Source organism: Pteropus vampyrus, unplaced genomic scaffold (assembly GCF_000151845.1).
Source record: "Pteropus vampyrus isolate Shadow unplaced genomic scaffold, Pvam_2.0 Scaffold4, whole genome shotgun sequence".
NCBI lineage: Eukaryota > Metazoa > Chordata > Mammalia > Chiroptera > Pteropodidae > Pteropus > Pteropus vampyrus.
In genome coordinates, this window is record NW_011888785.1 from 16,878,494 (window position 1) to 16,893,729 (window position 15,236).

At 37.8% G+C, this 15,236-nt stretch overlaps 1 protein-coding gene and 1 pseudogene across 2 annotated transcripts in view; one reads left to right on the forward strand and one right to left on the reverse strand.

Moving 5' to 3' along the window:
* CDK14 (cyclin dependent kinase 14) overlaps nucleotides 1-15,236 on the reverse strand; it is a 546,209-nt gene that overhangs the window by 437,095 nt on the left and 93,878 nt on the right. The window lies entirely within an intron of this gene.
* LOC105295196 overlaps nucleotides 6,474-15,236 on the forward strand; it is a 32,911-nt pseudogene continuing 24,148 nt past the window's right edge.

The window sequence follows — 15,236 nt, forward strand, 5'->3', positions numbered from 1 at the left end:
CATGGCAATTCTGTGGAAATCTGGGCCACTGTTTCCACTAAAAATGCACTAAATATCCCAAAAAGGTCAAAGGGATGAGGAAAAAGATATGTGAATTTTCTGACTCCTACTTGACATCCATAATTATATGCTGGTTAAAACTCCATCATGGAAAAAAAGAGTCAAGAGTGTAGCAGTGACATCGTATGACTAAATGAATACATAGTGTGGGGAGGTAAAATATTAGAATTAACTCTCTACTGCCTCCCCTCACCCATTTATATAGCCAGAGGGCTCAGAAATGGGGGGCATGAAATGAGAATCCCTATGCACAACAAGGGAGGGGCTTTGTTGAGATCTCACAAAGCAAAAGCCTATTCCAACCTACAAAATTCCCAGAGCGGCAGCAGGAAGTGGAATACCCATTGTTCACAAAACAGAAGAATCGAGCCACATAAAGTGGCTCACATTGCATGGCCAATTAGTTTTCTTCATCAAGACACTATTCCCTTAAAGCTCTTATTCTAGAAAAAAAAAAGTCTGCTCCTGTAAATAGGGACTTTCCCCCACTTCTCATAGAATTTACAGGTTTAAATATAGACTTTCTTCTTATTAGGTTTTGTCGTGGGTCCTACATGAGAAGGGGAAACGAGTGTGTGTTTTCAAAGGGCCTGTCACCCTGGAGAGGTGTGTGATATAACCGGGCAAGGGGGACTGACTAATATGAACAAACTGCAGAAATTCAAAAACATCTACCATGTCAGAAGCACTAATAACCAATGAACGGCTCTGGCTGAACTCAGATTCACAGATGTTTGAAATCAGCAACATGGTCCAAGATGCTTTCTACCTGTACACATATGCTTAGCGTTTGAGGTTTTTGGTTTTTCCTTTTTTTTTTTTTTTTTAACATCATGAGGACCGGAGAAGCTGTCATTTGTCTCAAAGGCTGTGCAAACGACACTCTCAGGTACCTTCTGAATTTTGTTTCTCTTCTGAGTTTCACTGCACCACCCATAGCTTCTTTGTACTAAACCAGGCTAGTTCTTCCTTCGTGTGTATACCTTTCAAATATCTGTAGCTCGCTAACCTGTCTCTCATGTAAGATAAAGCATCCAGAAAGCATAACAACATTAAAAATAGAAACTGAAAAGGCACTACTGGAGGTACTGACTGATCCATTAGGACTTGAATTTCTTTCCCTTGGTAACCATATGAACAGCATTTAAAAATAAATATTATAAATATTTTTAAATTCCTTCCCTGAAAGAGAAATAAAATTGTGTACTATCTTCCTACTCTGAAACAGATGGCTATATAAATAAATATAACACATCTCCTCACCTACATAACCACCTTTTTAATAAAATTTAAATGGATTATTAATACTTGGATAATAACTTAGTGATTAATATCAAGAGTGTTGTTACGAAGTTTAAAAGTTTAATGTTTTTAATCTAATAAAATAAATCTAGATGCAAACCCCACCAAAGAATTCAGAAAAATATAGGACATCGCTCAACATAGGACTGACTTTTGAAGCTATTAAATTTTTCAGGGAATCATATATGGGTCACTAACCACACAGAGCTTATAAAGAGAAACACAGGGAACAATGAACCTTTCGGGAGAAAATAGAATACAGCTTTCAATGCGGCTTTAACAATTGGTCCATCTATTGTAAAGAGCTGGAATTTCAGCAATAATAGATTTGACAGCAGTCCATTAATAATAGTCCTAACTGATTTCATGAGGACTGGCTCTGTAAACCTTTCCTGTGACTGAGACAAGTCAATAGTGAATCCTAACTGAGATACCCAAGGTGAATAGAGAAGAGCAGTGGGATACACATACCCTGCTGCTTGTCTGCCACCTGAAAACAACCCCCAGTGCTTCCAGGGGCATTTCATTGTCATCTTTTTATTTTTAACAAGATCTCATTTAGCTGAGGAATAAGCCACTGGGGCAAACTTTTATCAACTGGGCAGAAGAAGAAGTCTATAGAACATATATCCTTCCAAAACCTGCCAATGATAAATAGAATACGGGAGCATTCTTTCACATCGTCCTCTTATCCACTCAAACCCAGTAACATAGAGAAACTGTCGTATATGCACCATTATCAAGCAAACTGGAGAAGGATCTTGGGCAATATATGATGCAAACTGTGGAAATGAAAGATATCTATATAACGATGATAATCACAGTGATGGATATTATTACATAACAGTTACTATGAAAAATGCTTTGTAAGTATTTTCTCAATTAATCTCTACAACGACTCCACGAAGTACTAATATTATCCCAATTTTACAGATAATAAAATTGAGGCACACAAGTAACATGTCCAAGGCCACACAGAAAGCAAACAGAGGAAATGGGATTTATTCCAAGATCTTGACTCCAGAGCCCAAGCTCTTGGACACAGGTTGTCTTCCCCACACATCCCCTGGGAATTCTATCCCAAGAGAAATAAAGGACAGACCTGATCTGCAACACGTCATTCTCTTCTCCTGATACAAAGGAAAAAAAGCACTTTTAAAGCTGAGCAAAATAACTGCCCTCCCCTCCTTCTGCCAACTTCCGCCACCTAATTTAACCTACTCTTGACTAATCTGATTCTGCCTCATATAAAAAGAGAGGCCTGAAAAGCAAAGTAGTTAAGGGGTTAAAAAAAAAAAAAAAAAGGAAAAACCAAAAACCTCAAACGCTAAGCATATGTGTACAGGTAGAAAGCATCTTGGACCATGTTGCTGATTTCAAACATCTGTGAATCTGAGTTCAGCCAGAGCCGTTCATTGGTTATTAGTGCTTCTGACATGGTAGATGTTTTTGAATTTCTGCAGTTTGTTCATATTAGTCAGTCCCCCTTGCCCGGTTATATCACACACCTCTCCAGGGTGACAGGCCCTTTGAAAACACACACTCGTTTCCCCTTCTCATGTAGGACCCACGACAAAACCTAATAAGAAGAAAGTCTATATTTAAACCTGTAAATTCTATGAGAAGTGGGGGAAAGTCCCTATTTACAGGAGCAGACTTTTTTTTTTCCTAGAATAAGAGCTTTAAGGGAATAGTGTCTTGATGAAGAAAACTAATTGGCCATGCAATGTGAGCCACTTTATGTGGCTCGATTCTTCTGTTTTGTGAACAATGGGTATTCCACTTCCTGCTGCCGCTCTGGGAATTTTGTAGGTTGGAATAGGCTTTTGCTTTGTGAGATCTCAACAAAGCCCCTCCCTTGTTGTGCATAGGGATTCTCATTTCATGCCCCCCATTTCTGAGCCCTCTGGCTATATAAATGGGTGAGGGGAGGCAGTAGAGAGTTAATTCTAATATTTTACCTCCCCACACTATGTATTCATTTAGTCATACGATGTCACTGCTACACTCTTGACTCTTTTTTTCCATGATGGAGTTTTAACCAGCATATAATTATGGATGTCAAGTAGGAGTCAGAAAATTCACATATCTTTTTCCTCATCCCTTTGACCTTTTTGGGATATTTAGTGTTTTTAGTACCTCTAAATTATCAGTTATGGTGTCCATGTGGGAACTTGATTTAGTGAAATCATATAAGGAAAGAAAATTGCTGTCTTTTCCATATAATAATCAAAGCATACGTTAAAAAGGAATGAAATTCTGACACGTGCTACAACATGAATAAACCCTAAAAACATGTTAAGTGAAATAAACCAAACACAAAAGGACAAATATTGTATGATTCCAGTTGATATGATATGAGGTACCTTGAATAGGCAAATTCATAGACACAGAAAGCAGACTAGAGATTACCAGGAGTTGGTAATGGGAGGAGAAAGAGGAGTTATTATTTAATGGGCAGAGTTTCTGTTTGGGATGATAAAAAAGTTCTAGAAACGGATAATGGTGATGGCAAAACATTGTGATACATTTATTGTCAATGAATTGTACACTTATTAGTAGTTAAAATGGTAAATTTTGTTATGTATATTTTATACAATTTTAAAAATGAAAAAAAAAATCAAAACATATAGTATCTGTTTCACAAGTGCCCAAAATGAAAAAAAAAAAAAGTGCCCCAAAATTTCTCCTTGAAATATTTTAAAAAGAAGTACACTGTAAGTTCCCTGAGGACAGGAACCCACTCTATTTTACTTACTGATACACAGTAGTTAAACTATCACACAGGAGACTCTTCATAAATGTTTGCTTAACAAATAAATAGTAAAAAAGAAAACAGATGAAGGATTCTCCTAAATAAGAAACATAATATTCAAAAAGCTTTAAATTTACTTATTCATGAGAAAGTATAATGGAGCATATTCCAGAAAAAAATACCACTGCTACCAGATCTGAGCTACTTCAGTTCAGGGAAGAGAATATATCTATCTCATCCGTACTTCCTCACAGCATGTCCTACCACTTCTTACACATAGTAGATGGCTAATAAATGTTTGTAGAATGAAGAATAAAAACATGTGTGATTGTAAAATCAATGTCATATTGCTGCTCTATTTATTCCCCTTTTTAAAAATTACTTTTTCAAATGTACAAGTCCTCTGTCATAGGGCAAAAAAAAATAAAAATAAACCTCACAGCTTACACAGAGTGAAGGTAAAAATATAAATAGCTAGAACACATTACTCTCAGAAAAAAAAAAATAGTAAACACAGGGCACATTATCTTCTGAATAAAAAAAGTCTTTTAAAAAATGATGTATGGTAAGGAATAGCTTATAGTCCATCTTGACTTTTTAGAACATAATAAAAAATGTCAAAATAGAAAAAATTTGAACTCTTTTTGGAAGGAAATTCAAATGTTCATTCCCAAAAATCAATGGCAACCTTTACAACAGATAGTTGAGTGAATACAGAAGCATATTTAAGGCTCCTGCCCCCCCAAATTCTAATGAACCCCAACATATTATTAACTGTTTCTCTCAATCTATCAAGTAAGCAGGTGTTCTTTCTTAAAAATACCTATATCACAAAATTATACACAACTGGCTTATTGCTGATAGGCTACTGCAAGTTACTGGTGATGTTCTCAACTAATACTTACTACCTACATCATCTACATTTTATGTGAATTACTGAGTTAAAGTATACATAAGTAGAATATTTTTAAAGCAAAACCCAAATGCTGACATCCTTAATATTCAGCACTTATGTAATAGATCCTTATAAATTCACTAGGACCATGCAATGTAGTAGCCTCACTCTGGACAACATTAAAACATGTCCTTCAACTACAACCACCCCCACACCCAATACTGTGTGCCAATTAACGAAGGAAATAGGAATTCAACTTCTGTAAATATTAAGGTTTACATTTCTGTCCCGCGATTGTTATCTTCTTCAAAAGCAGGTAAGCATCATTTTGGAGTAGCCTTTCTGCTGCCCACGTCCTTCGTGCATGCAGGGGTTCTCCATTTGCATCCAAAATGCTAACGGTCCACTGTTAGAGCCAGCACTTCAAGCAGAACTGCACGAAGGATCATCACTTCCATACATGAAAGCACAACCACTACAGGTGTAACGATGCAAAATACCAGCACACTGACCTCTGCCAGGCAGCACACACTTAAAGCAGGTGCGTTTCTGCGCTCCAGAAGGGGAAGGGGTTGGATGAGCAGGAAGGAAGCCCCAGATCCCTAACACATCAGAGATTTTTATTCCACTCAGATCCAACCCAGTTAATGCATGAACATCAGTTTACCCAAATGAAAAAAAGTGGTCTCCCGTCCTTCACTGGCTTGACTCAGAGGGCATGCAGCCAAGCCTAGCTAGTCAAAACAATCTGTAAGATCTCTCTCAGCTGTAACAAATAAGATGAGTTTCAGAAGAAATAAGACTCAGCTATGGCAAAGCAGCACAGCCGCCAGACCTTTTCCTCATTTTGCCATTGCTACTGGTGTTTACAAACTACAAGCAGTAGCCTCGGGAGCCTCAGGAGACTCTCCCATGAGTGACCTCCTGTCGGATCCCTAATTTGAATACCCCCTTGATCAATTTGTGACGTTTTCTGGCAGTTAAATGGAAGAGGATGAGTGAAATGACATGCATAAAATGAATCCTTTTTAAGTTGTAAATGAGTGAGTCAGAATTCAGACTTGCCGAGATGCTCCAAATTAAAACCCTTGCTCTAATTTTAAGCATGCTCCGTCTTACCGTTTTGCTGTTGTCTCTCTCAGGCTTGATTCACCTGGAACTCTTTAACATGTCTCTAGCAATGTGTTTGCACCAGGCCAGGCTCATCCAGCAACTGAATTCACATCTTTCTGCACTAGCAAGCTGAAATGGTACGGCCGTACTACAACCAAGAAAGGGGGAAGCAGAAGCAGGAAAAAAAAAAAAGCAACAACCCAGAAATCACCCCAGAGAAGCTAACCTCAGAGAAATAAGAGCAAAAATGATTCAGAACACAAAGGACATGCTAACATTCAGTATCAATAGCTTTAACAGTTCAATTTTTTCCCCAAAAAATCTAATTTTTTTTTTTCTCCAAACACGATGGACTTGCCTGTGGAGTTCCCAGGAAGGCAGAGTAACTGGGCTCTGCAGCAGCATTGCAGCCAAAGTAACTGTGCATATGCTGTCCAGGCAATTCACAACACACTGTCTCTTCAGAAAGATATTGATTTGCAATGCAGGGCTGCTTCAAAAGAATACAGAATTGGAGCCAAACAGCTAATGGTGATTGCATGGGAGGAAAAACATTTAATCAAGAGGATGCACCTCATCATGCTCAATTCAATTTTTTTAAAAGCACTGGAGAATACCAGTAAGTGTCTTGAGTGACAACCCCATTAAACAATAATCTGAGGTCCTACAGAAGGCCAAGTTTAGGCTACCATCATTCATGCTGCAAAAAGCAGCTGAAATGGTTTAATGTGTCTATGTGGATAAATCTTCATACGCAAATGGAGCATAATGAGAACTCTAAAATAATAATGCATCAAATACGTGAGGTAAAAATATACACAGGTGTACTGTTTTGGGACTAAAGTGATAAAATACATAGTTATGAGCCTGCAGAATTCTTGGTGGGGTTAGAGCTTATACCACTTTCAAAAGTAAAATACCAACACAAACCAGATCTCAGAAACCTGAGGCTAATTATGTCAAGTCATACCACAGGGTGCTGGGTGGCAAGGAAGGATACCAAACTGCTACTCTCATAGCGACCCCTACAGGAGAGTGGTTGGTCTACAATTCATCCCTGTTTAAAGTTATTTCCTATCCTCAGAAAACAGAACCACACAAGGGCATGAATTAGACTAAGACACAAAGTGGGGAACATGGCACAGGGAAGGTAGTCAGCGGTAATGTGATGGCTATGTGTAGAGCCAGAGGGGGAGAGAGTAAACGGGGAGATCATTTCATAAACTGTATAAATGTCTAACCAATGTATACAGTAAACTAATAATAAAATAAAATAAAATGCTAAAAAAAGACACAAAGAAATAACTGAGAAATACATTAGGCAGGAAATGAAAAGAAAGTCAGCCATGAAATCCGGCCTCATAGATATTCGCTTAATTAAAAAATTAAAGTACAAGAGGAGGTAACAATTGTGTCAATGACGACAGCCAGTATTACCACAGCTCCCGGAACCGGATACACACGTATCACCAGAAAGCTCAGGGAAAAGCATTTTCCCTTCACATCCTAATTGGTTTAAAAGAATCACCTCTCCCACCCCCATGTGCAAACCATCTTTACTTTCGTCCTTTTGAATGACACTGTGAAGATACTGAACTTTTTCTGCAACATAAAAGCTCATTCGAAAATATTACAAAAAGTTCTTCAAATACTAATATTATGTACTTCCTTTTTTCATCGAAACCAAGAGAGCTACCTCCTTAATATCTGAAAACTATTGTTATATGAACATCATTTCTGCGTAACAAACTTCATTTCAACGAGTCTTTCAAGAATCTGAGTTTTTATAGTTGCTCAACCCTCCAGCCCACAAAGACTCTCGTTTTTGAGAACCAACAGCACTTCTTATTTGAATCTTTTAGAATTTAATCACATGCTGCTTCATAAAACTCTCTTGCATTATTGGCATTTTCCCCCATTTTAAGGCCTGAACAGTGTCAGCTGCATCTTTTTTATTCCCCCAGAGCACATAACACAATGCTAGGCATTTATTGATATATTAAATGAATATTTAACAAATTAATGAATTTCCCAACTCCACATTTAGGCCTTAAATAATGTCCCCTCCCCTGTCATTCAATGTTCCCTAAGGAAAATACATGTTAGAAGTGTTATGTTTAGTCACTTCATCTAAGTAGTTCCTATATCTTTTTTATAGAGTTGGTGGATAAGGATATATACACTATGTTCACTAAGCTATTCTGTATAAAAACCAAAAAACTTAACACAATGAAGAGTCTCCTTTATTCTTTCATTTTATTCATTCAATAAGCATATATGGATGTGCCCGGCAATGTGAACAGCCATGTTCTCTGCATTCCAGGAACCCAATGAGTGGCTAAAAATAAAGTGATTACAATACACTAAAATGAGTGTTTTGAGAGCACTTTGTTGGGTGCCAATAATGTTCCCTGGTGGCTCACAGAAGACTTCCCTGAAGAAGCAGCACAAAGCTGAGGCTTCCGGGCCCTGTCCAGGACAGGGTGGGCATTTGAAGAACAGCAGGACAAGACTGAAGGATCAGAGCCTGAAACTCGAAACCATCTGAGGGAACCACGGAGCACACATTGGTGGCAGCTGTGAATGAAGGCTGAAGGAAAGGTGGCCCAACGTCAGAGCATAACAGGTACTGTAAGCTATGCTAAGAAATTAGGTACTTTACCCTACAGGAAGTTGCCATTTAATCCAATAGGAAGGCACGAAAAGACTATAAGCAGAAGAGTGCCTGGATGGGATTTTTCATTTTATAATGAGGTAAAGGCGTCAAAATGGATTGGACGGGGTGAGGAGGCCACCTGAGGTACTAAGAAAATAGTTCAGTCAAGGCCCTGAACAAAAGCAATGAAAGTGGAGAAGGAACGCCAAAGGAGGTTAGAGATACTCAGCATGAGTTCCCTGTTGAGTAGGACTTGACACGAGATCTAATGGAAAGGGAAAATCCAAGCATAACTGAATTCTTAGTGTAATTAGGTGAAAAGTGGGGTCATAAACCACAGGAGTGAATACAGGAAAAACAAAAGCTTGAGGAGTAGGGAAAATGATCATGAATTCGATTTTATTGTTACATGTTGAGTTTTAGGTATCTTGGAACATCCAGGGGGGACATGTTGAGTAGGTACTATATAAGGGTCTACAGCCCAGAAAAAAAGGTCAAAAGTTCACTTATGTGTCCAAAGTCAGGGTTTCCTAGAAATAATGCTGAGGCAGGATCCTTGTTCACCTCATTTATTGAGGACATGCTCTCAGAGAAAAGGAGTTAAGAAGTGGGACAGGAGGATGGGGGAAAGCCAAAGAAAAGCGTGGCCTCAGGTGAAACAACTGCACCCAACATTAGTCCCACTGAAGCAAGAGGGCCGGCCTTGCGAACATCTGGCAATCCATTGCTTGAGGCCTGGAGAGGAAGGGCTGCCATTGAGCCTGGGCTCCTACTGATCAAGTGAATCTGAGCAAGACACCCATAGCAGTCACCAAGTGAGGCTTGGCCATGATGGACAATTTTTCTTTTCCACAAAGCAGATTCCTGACTCAAGAATCTATGTCTTTGCTCCTCCGTCCACCTAGAATGTTCTTCCCCAGCCGATTCCTTCTCATCACTCAGTTGGATCTCAGGAATCTCCACCTGAGAGTCCTCCCTGGGCTCCCTTATCTGTTGTTGATCCTGTCCCTCCTGTCACGCTGTGCTGCTTTTGTTTCACTATCTAATTTATTTGTTTGCCTTCCTCCCCCACTAGAATGTACACTGTTCAAAAGCATGGACTTCTACTCATTTGTTCTCCTATGTTTCCCCAGCCCCTAGAACAGCACTCAGCGTTTGTTGAATAAATAAATATTAGGAGGAGCTGCTGAGGACAGTAATTCAAACAAATTCTTTGAACTCCTGTAGAGTGGAAATGGCCCGGGAGCTTGAGAAATGTGTGTGGGGGCGCGGGGAATAGCGTCAACAAATGTATACAACTATGCAAGAAGTTTGGCCGTAGAGCAGAAGTAAAGATAGAGGCTAGAGGGCAAAGCTGCAGGAAATTAACCATTATGTTCATGTCACACAGGATTCGTAGTCTACTGCTATTAAGAATGTCTTTATTAGGGGACAATGAGATGTATCTATCTGAAAGCACATCATAAAAGAACAAATATTAGAAGTTAAATAAAGGGTCTGTCTTCAAAGAAAAGAGACAATAAGTCTTTTGTGAAAATAGCATCTCAGTGGATAAAAAGGAAAAGATAGGAAAGAAAACTGACAAAAATGCTGGAATCTGACATCTGCTTAGGTTAGTTTTGCAGAAAAACGAAAACCGATCTCTTGAAGTGCCTGCCTTTATATGCAATTTTTAAAAATTCTAAAGAGTATTAAGGACTTCCCTGACTTTTAAAATGGAACATAATAAACACAATCTGATCTTCAATTGATGATGAGGCCAATTACGAACATTACTAACAGTCATTAGGGTTTAATGGAGAGTACACAGGGTCTTTGGGTCCTGCTCTCAATAACTGACATCTATGCATTTCTCTGCTGCATTTTTTGGGTTCATTCTCTTTTTGCCATCAGGCTTTCCTTCTTATGGCTCTAAATGGGTCACTTCCTTCTACCATCACCACACTCTTCTCAGTCTTGCCACAAGCTTCCTCAACCAACCCTGTACTAGGCAACTAGATAAACAGGCTTATTAGAAAACTGTTTGAATAGAGGTCTGAGTTAATAGGTGGGTTCAAAGCAGAACTAGGAACTTTCCCTAGAGTGGAGAAATATTAACCTAGGCACCCATTGACCACAGTCTGTATTCTACAGGCTTTGTAGTTCTCATCTGTGCAGAAATTTTTATTTCGTATCAACCCACCTGGAGCCATCACAGATATACGAGGCTGCCAGATGTCTGACCTTCACTTATATAAGTAGGATATTATAGACAGATGGAGCGAAGGGGAAAAAAAAAAGTACCTGGAAAAAAGCAGTAACTGAAAAAAGGGATAGAGAAAGATCAGGGTTTTTTTAACTGAAAAAGAAAAAAACAAAACATTAAGTTTTTTAAAATGAGGAAAGGGGTAAGAGAAAATACTACCTTATGCATATAAATCTAATATAAGTCATCTAACTTTATGAATTAATTTCATTAAATTTTAAGCTTTTGAGGAAAAATATTTTATTCTGAAAATTGACAGAGAAGATGAAAATTTTGCCAAAAGAGTTTGAATTTCAAATTATCATAATACCATGTAACCTCAGCAATTTCTTTCTATTGTAAACTTTATGGTAAAAGATTCATAACATGATTGATTTTAAAATGTCCATGATGTTTTAGTTAACCTAAACCCTAAAAACTTTACGACTTAATTCTTCTCCACTGATGCCAGTCATTACTTACATTCCTATATCTTCAAAGAAATGTTAGCTACTTAAAATACTTTCTCAAAACACTGAAATTCTGGAGGGTTTGCATTTTTGAATATTAAAAGCCACTACTTAACCACAATACCAAAAATATCCATATGTCATCCATGGCATTTCATGGAAACTTTAGGATTTTCTTGTTAATATTACTCAACTGAGTGTTTTCTGAATTCTGGAGGGGGAAAAAGTGAACGAATTTCATCAGTAAATACACAAAATTGTATCACAACCCAATAAATTTGTTCCTGAAAAAAAAGTTGCATTCTGTTAAATTGCACCCTAAAAAGAAGGTTTATGGGGAAAATACAACTGAGAGCAGACCATTCAAAATCCAGAACACTAATATAAACAAAACAATCCTAACAAACTCACCCACACAGGCCATATCTTCATCTTTCCCTTCCCTATGATGCTGATGCTGAGGCTTGCATACAATAGATGTTCTATATTTGTTTCTTGGCCAGAGATAAATCCTGTGCTGGTCACTATGAACTGCAAAAATTATGTCCAGGGAAAAAGTTCAGTTATGAACTTCATCTAAGGTTGGAAATTAAAAGTCCAAAGATAAAGTTATAACAGGGGAACCTTAGATTATGTTTGTTAAAAAGAGGCATGGAAGGTTGAGAGTCATGACTCCAATAACTAAAACAAGTAGATATAGATCACAAAAATAAAAAGGCAGGCCTTATTTTTGCCTGTATTTCAAAAACCTGAAATCTGATGCTTCTACCCAAGGTTTCAGCCTACTCCTTTTTAGGAAACAATGTTTCTCTCCCTGGAAATTGTATTTCCTGGTTTTGCGCCATCAATGACCCCAGGTAACAATCTGTCTGCAGCTCAAGCTTTGCTTCTCCTCAGTTAAATTTCTAATCCTTGACACATAAGACTTGTATTTGCATTAAAACATGTATTATATGGTTTCTACAAACATATAAATACACATGTATGTATTTATTATTTATTCAGGTGTTATGTAAAAAGCATGGGCATTTATGTGGCCCAGGACAGTTTTACCTATTCACGCTCCAGCAAAAACACAACTGGATTTTTGATGTGATGCCACGGCCCAAATGTGTGAAACGAAGCAGAAGGCCCAGATGTAAAAGCGATTTTATTATGACCACATTCACAAAAGAACAGTATCAGAGTTCCAAATGGGTAGCACTAACATGATCTGAGAAATGTGAATTAAATTAAGACTTCAGTAGCAGACACGAAATCCTCAGGTAGCAACGAGAAGAAAGGCAAAAGGCATTGAGAAAAGATGTGAGGATTTTCTCTCTTCCTGATGTCAGGGTGCCAGTAAGGAGAGAGCTGACAAATCCATGACTATCAAAAAGCTTCTTAAGAAGCTAAGCCTCCTTTTTAAAAAGTTACCTAAGTTTTTGAGTTAACTATGAAAAGAAGAGAAAGGATTTTCTAGTCTGGGGTTATAAGTCAGCTTTATTGCTCTTAGGAACTTTATCCCAGCTTTCTAAAATTTCACTTAGTTAGAAAACCAGGAAAATCCCAAAAGGAAGAAACTTTCCTGCCAAACAGACATACAAGAAATAATTTCAGATTACATTTGACATTTTTAAATTTAGAAATTCCCTGTCACTGGTCTAGTACTTTAAAATAGTAAAATAAAAAGCATTCATGAAACAATTTGTTTCCTTTGTCTTATACGTCTAAGACGTAAATAAAACAGGAAGCAGAGCCATGGGAAAGAATAAATAACAATGCTTGTATATTCAACAATAAACACTCATAATAATGAAAAGATAACCAACTCACAACTGAAATTGAAAGATGCGCTCCTGTGTAATTTAATTAACTTTCCAGTGGCCACGTTTTAGTATTTGCCTTTTCAAGCTAATACTGGTATAATGTAGATCATAAAACCACATGCACATCACTTTCAAAGAACAGAAAGCAAACCCAAGTAATCATCTGTCTAAGGAAGAATTATCAGATGGTCATAACACCAGTCCAGTCTCACTGGTGAAACAGAGAATGAGGTTCGTCGCAAAAAAACGCATTAACAGGGATGTTAAAAAATTTGAAGTGTTTTAATGTACTCCTATACTCCTTTTGTATCCAGTAAAACAGTGACAACAGCAGCACTCAAACACTGGTTGAATCCTTTCTGCCACTTCTTGAGGAATGTTTTTCTTGAATGGTTATTAAAATAAGATAGGTCTTAGTGGTTACCAGAGAGTAGGGGGTAGGGGGGAAGGGGGAGTGGGAAGGGAGGAGAATTTAAGTGATTTCTTTAACTAAAAAAAGTAAATTATAAAAATAAATACAGTATAATTTTGTCAGAAAAAAAAAATAAGATAGTCTAGGGAGGCTGAAGTCTAGGGAGGCTGCACCCTGTCCAGGACCAGACAAGGAATCCAACTTGGGCCAGGAGTTTCTGGGACTTTTCCAACCAGAGCTAAAACGCATCCCATTCCTCCATCCCTGATGGTGGCAAAGCAGAGAAAGCATCAGCTTAGAAGCCACCAGTGTCAGTGGCTCCAGCCCTGTAGAGAAGCTGGACTGAAATCCTAAAACTATCAAGGAACAATAGACAGCACTGACAACATGGACTCCCTGGTCCCAGCCGCCAAGGTCTCTAGCACTGCCTGGTTGCCTGACTTTCCAAAGCGAGGTTCCTAAGCCTTTGTTTCTATTCTGCCACACTACCCTCCTGATAATTACCATTTTTTTCTTTAGCTACTTCAGGTTGATTTTCGGTTCCTTGTAACCAAGAGCACTTTTACACATGGAAATACATGTACAAAGAATATGCAGCTACCGGGAAGCACTAATGCCAGAGCTAGAGCTAAGTGACTTAATAAATGAGGAGATTTATGATTGATGTTGACTTTTATGATGGTAGGAAAGGATGGGTGTAATAGCAACCAAAGGTTTTTACAAAGCTACTATATATACAATAACATTTATACTATAAATTTATACTAAATTATCATATACATTAAATTCTTTTATTTACTGTTAAAACTTGACAGGGGAAATTGTGTAACTGCTGTAAGTCATGGGGTAGTACCTAGTAATGAGTTATCTGTACCTGTAAGAAGCCTGCCTACTTGGACCAATTAACTTCACCAGGCATCCAAGTTGCTGTGGGAGCATGTATTCAAACTGTAGACACGGTACCTAAAGGGAAATAAACTGACTTAGCCTTGTAAATTCCATTTAAAAAGTGTTGGTAAATATCACCACCACTAAGTAGCTAAGAAATGTCACAGGAATTATGGAAGGGAAATCAGCTTGTTATGCTAACCCTGAGCTTTAAAGGCTTCTGGTGACGAACGAGAGTGAGTTATTAAAAATTAAAGGAGTAATAGCAAGGGGATTCTGGAAAAAGTCACAAAAGTACACTACAGACTTATGGAATATGTAAAGAAAGTGCTAAGAAGATATAAAGTAAACTACATTTTATGTATTTCATTACTAAAGAATTTTTTTATGTTCTATCCATTTGCCAACCATTTATTAACCTTTGTATTAAGTGCTATAGGAAGCATAAAAATGAATGAGACACAATTACTACTCTGACAGATACTTATCCAAATAAATATGATGCAAGAAATAATTGCCACAGGCATAAAAGAAAATACTACGAGAGTTCAGAATAAGGGAGGCCTCAGAATGATGGATCGAGCAAAATTGGCAGATTTTCAGTTTAGGTACTCAAATTCTGAACACCAGTAACAAAAAATTCAACAGGTAAC